Below are 12,517 nucleotides of genomic sequence, written 5' to 3'. Positions count from 1 at the left end.
AGTCCGTATATAGGTGTTTCAATTTTTGCTACATTTTTCATTACATTACTACCATTCTAAACCCGACATGTTTATGCAGGTACTGTGAGATTGGGAGATGAACAATGTTAATGATTTAAATGCCCGTCAAAAATTTTGTAACATCACATTCTTGCTGTTCATTAATAATTGTTTCAGATTGTTTACGTCGAGATGTATAAATTTCAGTTTCTCCTAGAATGTCTAATTTATAGCCCTTCCACATGTAGGATTTTTAGACCTTTCGTTATGTCAGTGACCCCGTGATTTAAATTTGTTAGGTATAACCCCAATGCCGGCCGCGGTGGTCTAGCGGTTCTGGCGCTGCAGTCCGGAACCGCGGGACTGCTACGGTCGCAGGTTCGAATCCTGCCTCGGGCATGGGTGTGTGTGATGTCCTTAGGTTAGTTAGGTTTAAGTAGTTCTAAGTTCTAGGGGACTTATGACCTAAGATGTTGAGTCCCATAGTGCTCAGAGCCATTTGAACCATTTTTTTATAACCCCAATGCACTGCTATTTTTATATGTGTGCTCTTTAATGGGTGTTGCAAAACCTCTTCCCGTTCGCTCAATGTAAAAGTTGTCGCAATTACCGACTTTTATCTCGTATACATCAGACTTATTTATGTTTTTTGTCACTAATAACCAACTTGTGACGTAACTGCATGCCCAATTTATTATTGGTTTTACATCCTATATTCATATTTGCATGCTGAAAGATTTTACGGATCTTTTCAGGAATTGGCCCATGGAAAGCTAGCGATGCGTATTTTTTCTTTTTCCCGGCTGCAGAAGATGCAGTTCTTGTCATATTCTTACGTTTCATTAAAATATATTACTTTGGTTTCAGAAAAGTCATTTGCTCTAACTACCTGTATTATTTCTTCAGTCTCTTTGGAGATTGCCTCTTCGTACAGATGCAAATTCACGAGTCTACTGAACACAAAACGAAGATACGCTATCTTGTGTACTTTTGGGTGGTCGGACGACGCACCAATAATTGTGCCAGTGGTGGTGGGTTTCCTAAACGCGCTAATGGACAGCTGATTCCCATCTTTGGTTAAAGTTAGATCAAGAAAATTTAAAGATTTGTTCTCTTCTAATTCAACCAAAAAATTAATCTTTTCATTTATTTGATTAAATAATTGTGCAAGATATTTTACGTCATCTTCTTCCCCAATCCATCACAACACACACATCATCCACATATCTCCTGTACATCACAACATATTCAGCAACAAGCTGGTACATCGTAAAAAATTTGTTTTCCACGTCGTTGATGTATATTTCCACCAAAATACCTGACAGTAAGGTGCCCAAGGCTAAACTCTTTTTCTGATCATAAATGTTATCATTGAAAGAAAAATAATTAAAAGAAAGCGAAAACTGTAACTGATCTATCAAGGCACAAATTTCTCCTATGTGAAGTTTGTTATATTTAACCAGATTTTTCTGATAATTTCACAAATGTCAGAGATGGGAATTCAGTGGCTCCTAGAGCAGGGATTGCAATGTTCGTATCAATAACTGTCACATGAATAGCAACTGAACTTTGGTATGTAAAATATCTGGCTATACCACACTTATACAACGTGTTCGCCACTTGTAATTGGTTTTGTATAAACCTCTTTTCAGAATCTGATGATATTTTTGAAACACGTCGTTAAGAAGAGTATTCGAAAAAATACCTGTGGCTATTTTTCTATTATCACAGCGTCCATAATAGCTATTCCCGTACTCCTGTCTTCTCGGATTTGGCACATGTTTGTCAGTTTCTTTTATGTAGTTTCGGTGTACGCTCATCACGCACAACCCAGTGGGCCTTTCTTTTTCCATGTGCTTCTAAGCTACGTCTTTACACTTCTAAGCGTACTGAAGGATCATTCCACAGTCGCCGTTCTGCATGCAATAGTGCCCAAAATTCTTAATGTTTTTCTCATGCTAGGTAAAATGATATTGCTCTCGTTAAACAGGTCAACGACTTTTGTGATCTTTAATTTAGTTTCAGGTATATTCTTTTTCCTCCATGAATTGTACCAGTTCTCCACCAATATCATCCATACAAAACAATTTATTAAACCATTCTGGATATTTATGAAAGTCGGTTGTACTATTTTTTCTCATATTAAAGAAGCACAGGCTATTTAGCACTAAAACTGGTGTACTTTTTGGTGAAAATCGGATATGCAACAACGACATGAGTGATTCGATGTTATGGTATTACCAGCGAACGTCTCCAGTATTCGCTGTCATTTCCCGATGACGGATTGCTTCTTAACTTTTGCTTACAAGAAAAACGTGGAACAAAAATGTCTATTTCCAATTCCTCTGCAGTAGCTTGTGCTTTTCCAAGTAATTCGCTTGTTGTTCTATCTGCATCTTTTCGGTTATTAATGAGAACAATCAGGATTCCTGTGATATGTATATATCCCCACCGTGATCAGGTCTACATAGATTGCTGGACATTAGCTACTGGTTTCAAACCTGCCGAGTGAGGGAAGGTGGAGCGCAGTGTAATACAAAAGTTGTTTTGTTAAATTAAGAAAAAAGTATTGTTGTGAAAACGTTGCGCTTTTCATATATCTTTATTTAAGGATTCTTATACAATGAGGTAAAGCTCACAGACTCAGTGTGGCTTTGAAACTGGTGTATTTATTGAGAGTATCAAATATGAATGTGAACTGTCACAGTATCCAGAATGAGATTTTCACTCTGCAGCGGAGTGTGCGCTGATATGAAACTTCCTGTCAGATTAAAACCCGTGTGCCGGACCGAGAATCGAACTCGGGACCTTTGCCATTCACGGGCAAGTGCTCAGTGGTAGAGCACTTGCCCGCGAAAGGCAAAAGTCCTTAGTTCGGGTCTCGGTCCGGCACACAGTTTTAATCTGCCAGGAAGTTTCATATCAGCGCGCACTCCGCTGCAGAGTGAAAATCTCATTCTGGAAATATCCCCCAGGCTGTGGCTAAGCCATGTCTCCGCAATATCCTTTCTTTCAGGAGTGCTAGTTCTGCAAGGTTCGCAGGAGAGCTTCTGTAAAGTTTGGAAGGTAGGAGACGAGGTACTGGCAGAAGTAAAGCTGTGAGGACGGGGAATGAGTCGTGCTTGGGTAGCTCAGTTGGTAGAGCACTTGCCCGCGAAAGGCAATGGTCCCGAGTTCGAATCTCGGTCCGGCGCACAGTTTTAATCTGCCAGGAAGTTTCCTGTCACAGTATGCCGCCCCAGTGTGGGACGGAGTGTAATTGTACTGGCTACAAAGTAACAACCGTGAAGAACTACATTCTTGTTGGCACACACTTTCACGCTACATTTAAATATCATTCGAAATTAATATTTACAATTTTTTAAAATTATATAAATTTTTTACAATATTTATCGTAGATTAAGTTTTTTTCGATTGAGATCAAAATTAAGGCACTCATGTTGTCGTTTGGTTTTTTCCAATGAAATAGGATTTGCTAAGAACTTACTATACTTTTTTCTGATACAAATGGTATTATCAGCTACATGAGGATATATCAATGTATTTGGGTTTTTCGCCACACTGCGGAGAAATTTCACTAAGTGGACACCATCATCATCCTTATTCTTTATCACGTTACCAGTATAGTAAACTGGTTCAAATGGTTCAAATGGCTCTGAGCACTATGGGACTTAACAGCTATGGTCATCAGTCCCCTAGAACTTAGAACTACTTAAACCTAACTAATCTAAGGACATCACACAACACCCAGTCATCACGAGGCAGAGAAAATCCCTGACCCCGCCGGGAATCGAACCCGGGACCCCGTGCTCGGGAAGCGAGAACGCTACCGCGAGACCACGAGCTGCGGACTAGTGAACTGGGTTCTTACGGTGGAGTTCCACTAAAATACCACCATCTTGATCTGCTGGCCAGTTTTCTTATTCTTTGTCCTTAGTTTTACCTTTCAGATCTTCACTGTCTGAATAATCTTAAGGGTGACACATTTTATCCTAAGCTGTTCCAAGTTAAGTCAGATTCTTTTAAAAATAGACTTCAGTTGTGTGATTTACTTTTTTTTTCCTCTTCCATCTTCCACTGTCTGTGATGTTCTTCAGACACCTCTTTACCTGGGATAAATGTTGCAAAGCAACTCAGTCCTCTCTTTCTGTTCTTTATCTTGCTTTTCCTTCATCAGCTTTAGGGAAACGTGTGAAAATATACCAGCTAAACTCTGCTATGATGAACCTTTCTCTGGTGGTAAATTATAAGGATTTTCCTGTGAGTCACTTTGAGCTTCAGTGACTTCTAGATCAGGGATTTCACTGTTCGAATCACTATCTGTGAAGGGGATACCAACTAAAATTTGATGAAACTATACAAGCACAGTCAATTAGTGTATTATTAGTTCCTTTGGCAGCAAATGTTGTTCTTGGAGTCTGGGCTGTTGAGGTACCAGTCTCACCCAAAATGAAAATGTGGTATCAACGTTCGATACCACACTAGTTAGGGGTTGCAGTTATCGACCACGGTCTGTATTAGTATCGCTGGACCCGCGAGTCGCTACCAGCGCCGCTCCGCATCCTGCAAGTCTCTAGCGTGCGCTCGGCCACTCTTCCTCGGGACGTCAAGTAAGAAAGTAGTACAGCCTTCAGCTGATAGGAAGCAACCTCTAACAAGGCGCTGAGTTAAAGTATGGCCTATGTAATGCCTCTATAACTCTCTGTTTGTAATTATATTCCTCCTGACTATGAAGACTCCTGTACCACCAGTTAAGTACTTAACTGACTTTGTGGTCTGCATTACGGCAGGTCTTGTCATGGGGGAAGCTTCGTCAGAGAGGTCCACCGCGTGAGCGTCTAGGGAAGTGATTCCAGTGGTGTTTTCCCGTTCCCTTCCACTGATGATGATGAAATGATAATGAAGACAACACAATACCCAGTCCCTGAGCGGAGAAAATCTCCGACCCAGCCGGGAATCGAACCCGGGCCCCTTGGCGTGACGACCGCCGCGCTGAACACTCAGCTATCTGGGCGGACAGTTAAGAACATTATATTATTTTTTTTACCAACGACTTCTAATTATTTTATTCGTTGTAGACCCAAACCATGCAGCCAGCTCCCTATCGACTTCACTGACAAACCTGCTGTATATGCAAAGAAGAGATTTGTACGTTTCTATTTAGCATTGGCCACCACTCATTCACATTGGCGACGATTCGTTCGTCGTCATCATAACAGAAAATCCTTGTTCCATCACTTAGTGCTGAATTACGATTCCAAATATTCTTCAGATGACTGAAGAATATTCCAACGTTAGTTTGACTGAATGAGGTGGCCCTTGATGAACTGCAAGCTTCTGAATTTTAGAGGCTAAGGCTTGAATGGCGATTTCTAAAAGCGTAGAGCAAATCTATGCCAGCCATATTTCTCTCTTCCCAGTTTCTTGAGATCTCTAGCTTGCTATGTTGAGCCATTTGGAAACCCAAACACCTTACTTCCATACTGTCGAGATTGTAGAACATTTGGGTATATGTAATCGAGTAACACACCAAAGGATGCCATTGTTCATCATAATAAATTCGCCTGCAGTTATAGTTTGGGCAAATGCGAATTCCTGGTTTTCTGCTTTCCTTAATCTCCTTAACATAACTTGAATATATTGAAATATTTATTGTGTAATTTAAAATTATTTGCTATTTTTTCATAAAGTGCTGATATTTGAAAACAAATACTCAACGGACGTTTTATCTGGAAAGACTTCCAAACTGACATTTTTAACAGCAGCTATCTTGCTACGACTAGTTCCAGAAAGCACCAATTCAACAGCATCCCTCATAAAATCCTAAATAAATGGGCAATCTCGGTTTTTCTCTCTTTTTTACGAAGCAGATTGATAATATATAACTGAATATCCTTATTTATGACCACTAGTGTATATTCTGTTCTCATTTGTTTTCATATTTGTGATTTTAGAAGCAAATAACTTTTATTTTTTTAACATGCAACTTAATAGGTTACACTGTAGCTGTGTTACGCCTTGCCGACAATAAACTGTTACACTGTGCTCCTTCGGGCAGCTTTATATAATTTTGTAAGTTTTGAAAAAAGTGCAAAACATTACATAAATCTTTTGAAATGCAGTATGATACACAGATATATGAATATGTGAATCATACCCATAATTACAGTAATTTTTTGTTATTGTAAAAAATAGAAAGAAACCTATACAACGATAAAAATTTACTTCATATATCCCAAAACATGTTTTCTTTGGCACATACCAAAGCTCCTGCTTCCAAAGTACACTGGGCAGAAGCGGTCACAAATGGCTATTGTAAATTGTTCAAATGAAAGGCTGCTAAAATTATAGTTTTGAGATAAATCCAAATGTTACATTGTTCCCGTGTTACACTGTATCCCACCTTCCCATCTCTGGATATTGTTCGTAAACCTATGATGAACACTGGTTTTGTAATGGCTTAATGCAACTCATCTGCAGATTTTCTCGTTGCATAATTTCCCTCCGTAGACAAGTTTTCTAGAGCTCTCGCAACCTCTGGGATATGAGGAAAAGGTGTGATTGTTTAATTTTTTTTAAAACCATTTCGTCTCCCACGTTCGTGATTAATTGGGAGCATACGTCCAACTTTCAGTCGAATCTCCAAAAAAGTTACAGTGGCAATAGTATTCCTAATTTCCGATACTACATTTGCGTTGTTCACCACAAGGTTGAGTTAGTGGCTTGAGCAATGAGCATATGACCTATGATAATATTTCTGTCTTAAAATGGCCTGTACACCGCTCCCTCTGCCTGCCATTGTAGAACAGCCATCGAAGCCAGATTCTACACAATTTTTTCCTGAAAGATTATTACTGATCAAGAAACTGTTAATTGCTTCGGCGATTGATGAGATATTTTGTGACATCAGTTCTTTGAAACCAACAAACCTCGAATCTTCACTTTGCTATCATTGTAAAATCGCACGCCTATTGAGAGCCGTTCTTCTCGGCTATGTCAACTGTTTCATCACAAAAGACTGCGTAAAACATTACTTTTTTAATGTCAGTGGCTATATTCTCCATAATAATATGGCCACACAAATTTATCAAATCATTTTGTGTTCTCGGCGACGTGTAAACAACTTTGTGGCGACACTTTTCCATTTGATCCTTGTCAACGCCAGAATCGTTTTTAAATTCAGTAAACCTAATGAAACACCTCCAACTGCCTATTTTCCTCTAAGAGGCATATCATGTATGTCGCAAAAGTATACATGAAAAAGAATCGATGACAATATTTGTCAGTTTTCATCGACGACTTTGTGACGCACATTAAGCATTTATCACTTATGTGTGAAACGGAATGGCCTGAGAAATATGAATCCATCACACTTTTTCTCATTTCTCGGAGGATACGAGAGATCTTGAAAAATTGACTACAGAGGTAAATTATGCAACGAGGAAATTTGCAGACCAGTTGCAGTCAGCCTTTACGATACCATTGGTCATCTTAGCTTTACAAACAATATCCAAAGAGGGGAAGGTGGGGTACCGTGTAACAAGGGAACAGTGTAACATTTGGATTTGTCTGAAAGTCATAATGTTAGCAGCCTTCTGTTTCGACTATTTACAATCGCCATTTGTGACCGCTTCTGCCCAGTGTACTTTGGAAGCATGGAGAATTCAGCTTTGGTGTGTAGTGAAGAAAACATGTTTCGAGGTATTTTGTGATCCACATTATGCAGTTTGACTTCCACGAGTACAAGTTCAGGAAAAGTGTTTGCTCGAGCTGACGCTGTTAAGTGAAGCTGGGGCAGTCTTCATGCATATTCTTCAATTTTATGAATGGCCTAATTATAAGTGATCCCAGAATGCTCCTAACAGTGCCAGTGACAGGAGGGACAAAATACAGTGCTTGTATAGGCCACCTTTTAGTACCTTGGAATGTACTAGTCACAGTGCATATTTATCTTACAAAACATGATTAAATTTTATTTGCAAATGGCTTACATCACTTTCAAAATCATTATTCCTTGAAGGGATTCAAGGATTTAGTAAGAGCTCCTTCTTCTTTTCCGCAGATAATCTGTCTGGTAGTTAGCACAATATGATTCAGGTCATTTTCATTGTGGTGACTTTTAATTGTAATTTCCGAATCGTTTTCTGACATACAAGCTAATCGGGATGTTGAGTGATAATAATGAACAGGGACTGTTATAGTTACAGGAACTGCTGTTGAATCTGATTGTTGTTCAGTGTCACATTTAGCAGACGATCGTGACACTTCATCGCTTTCATTGCCACTATTTAGACTCCTTTCCCTTTCATGAGCAGTAGACCCTGCGAAACGGATAAATGTACTTTTTCCAATTATTTAGCCATAGAATGAAAATAGAGTTAAGATAAATGGAAGGTAGACTTAACTGCAAATATAATGAGCTTCAAGTATCAAGTACCTATATTATTACTTGCACCCCAGGCTGTGAGCCATAAGAAATTATTATTGTTATTTTGAACGTGTTAACATATCCCTGTCATTTAAATTTCTGGGATTTTTATTAAGTTCAGGACAAAGCAGACTGGATTTGTAATCCAGGCAAAAATCAGTTTATGTATGGAACTAAAGTAATTTCCTGTTACAACTCCCTCTAGATTTTTAAAGCAGTTCATTATGTGTTGTCTGTTGCACATTTCAGCAGAGCCGTTTGTAATGCGCTAAACCGCCTTCAGCCCGAAAAACGCGCTTCACTTGTTTTTATCGCCTCAACTTACTATCGATTTTTGTGTTCTAGAAGAATGAAGAGTTTAAATTGTTTGTATAGTTTTCTTATATTTTTGTGTTAAAATGTTGTAGATACGTGACACGTGATGGTCGAGAAAATATGTGTTGTGTCAAGTCAACGGAGTTTGCTATTGCTACCCCCAGCCGTCTACTGAATCGCGGCGTGCGCCAAAGATGAGAATTACGGAACAGCTGGTCACTAGAAACCCTTGTCGGTGACTGCTAAGAAAGAAATACTTATTGTTAAAGAGAGAATAAACGTGATATGCTTGTTCACAAGGAATGGTTCTTGGCTTGTCCTTTTAGAATTTCAGTAGTATCCGAGTATTGTCCGAGCAGTGAGACTCCAAAGAGATCATGTCAAGAGTGGGATCAGATCGACTCACACGTACTATAAGTGAATTAATCTGCGTAGAATTTAAGTATGTTCAAAGCAGTTCTAAGTGGTTTAGAAAACTTTTCTGAGAAGATTAAAAAAAGTGGTTCAAATAACTCTGAGCACTATGGAACTTAACATCTGAGGTCATCAGTCCCTTAGACTTAGTGCTACTTAAGCCTAACTAACCTAAGGACAGCACACACATCCAGGCCTAAGGCAGGATTCGAACTTGCGACCGTAGCAGCAGCGCGGTTCCGGACTGAAGCGCCTAGAACCGCTCGGCCACAGAGGCTGGCGCCTGAGAAGATTATCGGCTTATGTACAAAATGATTATTTCGTCGATTTTGGTATAGACTCGCCAGGTATAGGAAAAGCTCCGATTCATTGAAGTGTGCGATTAGTTTCTCCTATCTGTGCTTAATAGCCACGCGTTTGTAGGCGTACGGTGTTTCAATATTTTTGGGAGATTTTCCGTTGGATGGTGTATGTGAGGAGACATGTTCATGCGAAGACGTTGAATTATACTGTGGTTGAGGATAAGCACCTGATACAATGTAGTAGCGTTGCATCGCATTATTGTGGTTTTATGGGTGTACGCAAGCACTGAGTAATAGTGCTTAGCGATATTTGGTTAGGATTTATTGTGTGACTTCGATGTGAGGGTCGTAATAAATTCCGGAAATCTCGTTGGATTCACTGAATGTGTAGTCTGTATTAAAGAGAACGGTCGTCCTACATAATAGTTATTTATTGAGAAACAATAGGAAGTTTATTGAGAATTTGATAGCTTTTCCCCCTGTCCCTAAACGAAAAAATCAAGAACCATTTATTAGAGAACACGCTAATTCTCTTTAAAAGAGGTAATCGAGTGCTGGGTTTTGAATTTTAAATGCTAATGGGTCGCGGAAGTCAATGCGTGAAGTGGTTGAGCTTTGTTTGATTATTTAAAGTTCACGCAGTTGGAAAGTGGCGGTGACATTTAGATTTTTTGTTTTATTTATTTTTTATTACATTTCCACTTAGTGGGGTTTGGAACAGAGAACCAGCACTTGTAAAGTAAAACATTGATTTGTACTAGTAAACAAATTAATTACAGGAAATAAAGAATTAATGGTTTTAAACTGAAAAAGCCAGTACCCGACTTGTCCTTTTAGCCCCAAACTATTACAAGAAAAATAAACAAAGGCTTATTTCAAGAAGACTAATATCTCGAATACATATTTTACTAAGATATAAATCCTTAAGGCCAATAAAATATGAGACTGGAATGGTGGTAAAAACAAAGTTCAAAGACATTAAAGAGAAGGAACAGTATTTTTCAGTTCATAACTTGCAATGGAAAAAAGTAATTAATGTTTATTAAGATAGGGAAAGCATTTCTTAAAGGTTAAGATTGACGAAATAGTTTATCATAAAATTTCAATGTAGTCAAGGATATTATCGTAGCAAGGCGTTTCTTACATAGGTTATCGTTGATTGACAACGAAAGATAAACAATATTTAATTATATCTTTGCCTTGTAAACGTGCTCTCCAGTTTGCGTAAAAATTTATGACGTTCACACTGATTGTTTGTATGTGCGATTACTCGTTGAAGCTTTAAAAGAGGAGCAACCACAAAAGGCAACGGATCTATAGGACGTATTTATCAGTTGTATACGAAAGCTGTCGTTTCTGGTACCTAAGTTGTTGAGAAAGTGTTTAGTTGTGTTGTCAGAGTACACAGAGTAAGGTTCGCCATAGGTTGCTGTTATTGGTGAAGTAGATATATCATTCCTACTCCCGGTAGTCTCTCGCATTTAGTATTTTTCTGGTGACTGATACTGACTTTGGTGGTAGTTTACTTTTCGAACCTAGTAAACTCTGATAGATGCGTTGTTGTAATTAACATCCTGGTAGCTACCACTGATCCCATTACACCACGAAAAGTTTTACTGTGTCCATCCTTTCGTACTTAGTGATGTAGCGAGCTGTAGTGTGATTTATAACGTGAGAAGCTGAATAACAAATCTTATGTGACGTCATTGTGTTAGTACAGACGATTATTTGAAGCCACACAGATTGTCGAGTGTAGGCAACGTCTTGTCAGTACACCTTATTGTAGTATTATGAGAGTGAGGTGCGTTGTCCGACGTTTTTCACCTAGGTATTGCTGTGCTGTTAGAACATGTTCATACCGTATGTCTTCTACGAGTTAGTGGTGTCTAAAAGACTGGATCAGTATATATTCCAGCGAAAATAGCATCAATTTCCGAAGGAAGTGTTATTTGCCCTCTGCTGTTCGTTACCTACGTAAATGATTTCAGAAGATCAAAATCAATTGCAGCGGCAATTCACGTGAGTACTAAAAGGAATCAGCTAATCTGCTGTTACACGATAAATCATACATATCCAATTGAAGTGAATTCAAATGCCTAGAGATTAAATTACGAACAACTTAAATTGAAACAATCGCTTGGCAGAACACTGAAGAGACTGAGAGACTGTTTAAACAACGCTTCTTCGTTCTCTGCCTTAGTATTGATGGAGGACACGGAAAAGTTCATAGAAGGGCTGTTCGTTTTATATTATCGCGAAATATAGGAGATACGGGTCGTATGACTAAAACAGGTAATGTACGTTATTCTCGAAGTTATGGAGAACATTCTCAGGTTCGCATGAACAAAGTGAGTCGGAGAATATGCTTCAATTGATAATGTTTTCAAAGAGTGGGAGAAGTTGTTCTACGCGAACATTCTCTGATTTTCTCTGAAGAAAACAAGAGAAATTTCTCACAAGCGTTGAACATTCCCAGTTTTTTTGAAGTGAGCTCTGTAGTGTACTTCGAGCTAAGGACTTTCTGTTGAGGTTAAATTTTACCGAGTATTTTTTAGTAAAAATGACAATTTAGGTTGCTCGGAAGCCAAAAAAGGTGTACTTAGCCCGAAGAAAAACTGAAGAGAGAAACTTTAGAAGTTGATACGGGTTTAAAAATAAGAACACCATGTGACTGGTGTCTCTTCCCATAATGTTTGGGTCCCGAAATCTTGTTCCACGTTCCATCGAAATTCGATTTCATCGTACTAAATCGGGACTCATCTCGGGAAACAACACTGTCCCACTGTTCAACCGTCCAGGTGGCATGTTAATGACTCCACTCTAGATGTTCCCTTCTGTGAAGAATCGTCAGAGGTAGAAGAGGTAGACATACAGCAGATCTCCCACAATAAAGGCCACTCTGCCAAAGTCTTCTGCACAGCGTTTGTCTCGATACAACACTTCCAGTGGATGCTGCGTGCTCACATACCAGTTGCCGTGCACTGCTAAGGCGGTACAGTCGTGCCCTTACAGCCAAATAACGGTCCTCCCTTCTCAAATCACACGTGGTCGGCCCTGG

At 39.1% G+C, this 12,517-nt stretch overlaps 1 non-coding gene across 1 annotated transcript; it reads left to right on the top strand.

Annotated features, from left to right (window-relative positions):
- The first annotated feature begins 3,120 nt into the window (after positions 1–3,120).
- On the top strand, positions 3,121–3,195 carry Trnas-cga. The gene has a single exon. It is a non-coding gene; the product is annotated as a tRNA-Ser (tRNA).
- The last annotated feature ends 9,322 nt before the right edge of the window (positions 3,196–12,517 follow it).

This window comes from Schistocerca americana, chromosome 1, assembly GCF_021461395.2.
Source record: "Schistocerca americana isolate TAMUIC-IGC-003095 chromosome 1, iqSchAmer2.1, whole genome shotgun sequence".
NCBI classification, from domain to species: Eukaryota; Metazoa; Arthropoda; class Insecta; order Orthoptera; family Acrididae; genus Schistocerca; species Schistocerca americana.
Note: the sequence above shows the minus strand (reverse complement) of the source record. Positions and strands in the feature narration are given on the sequence as shown.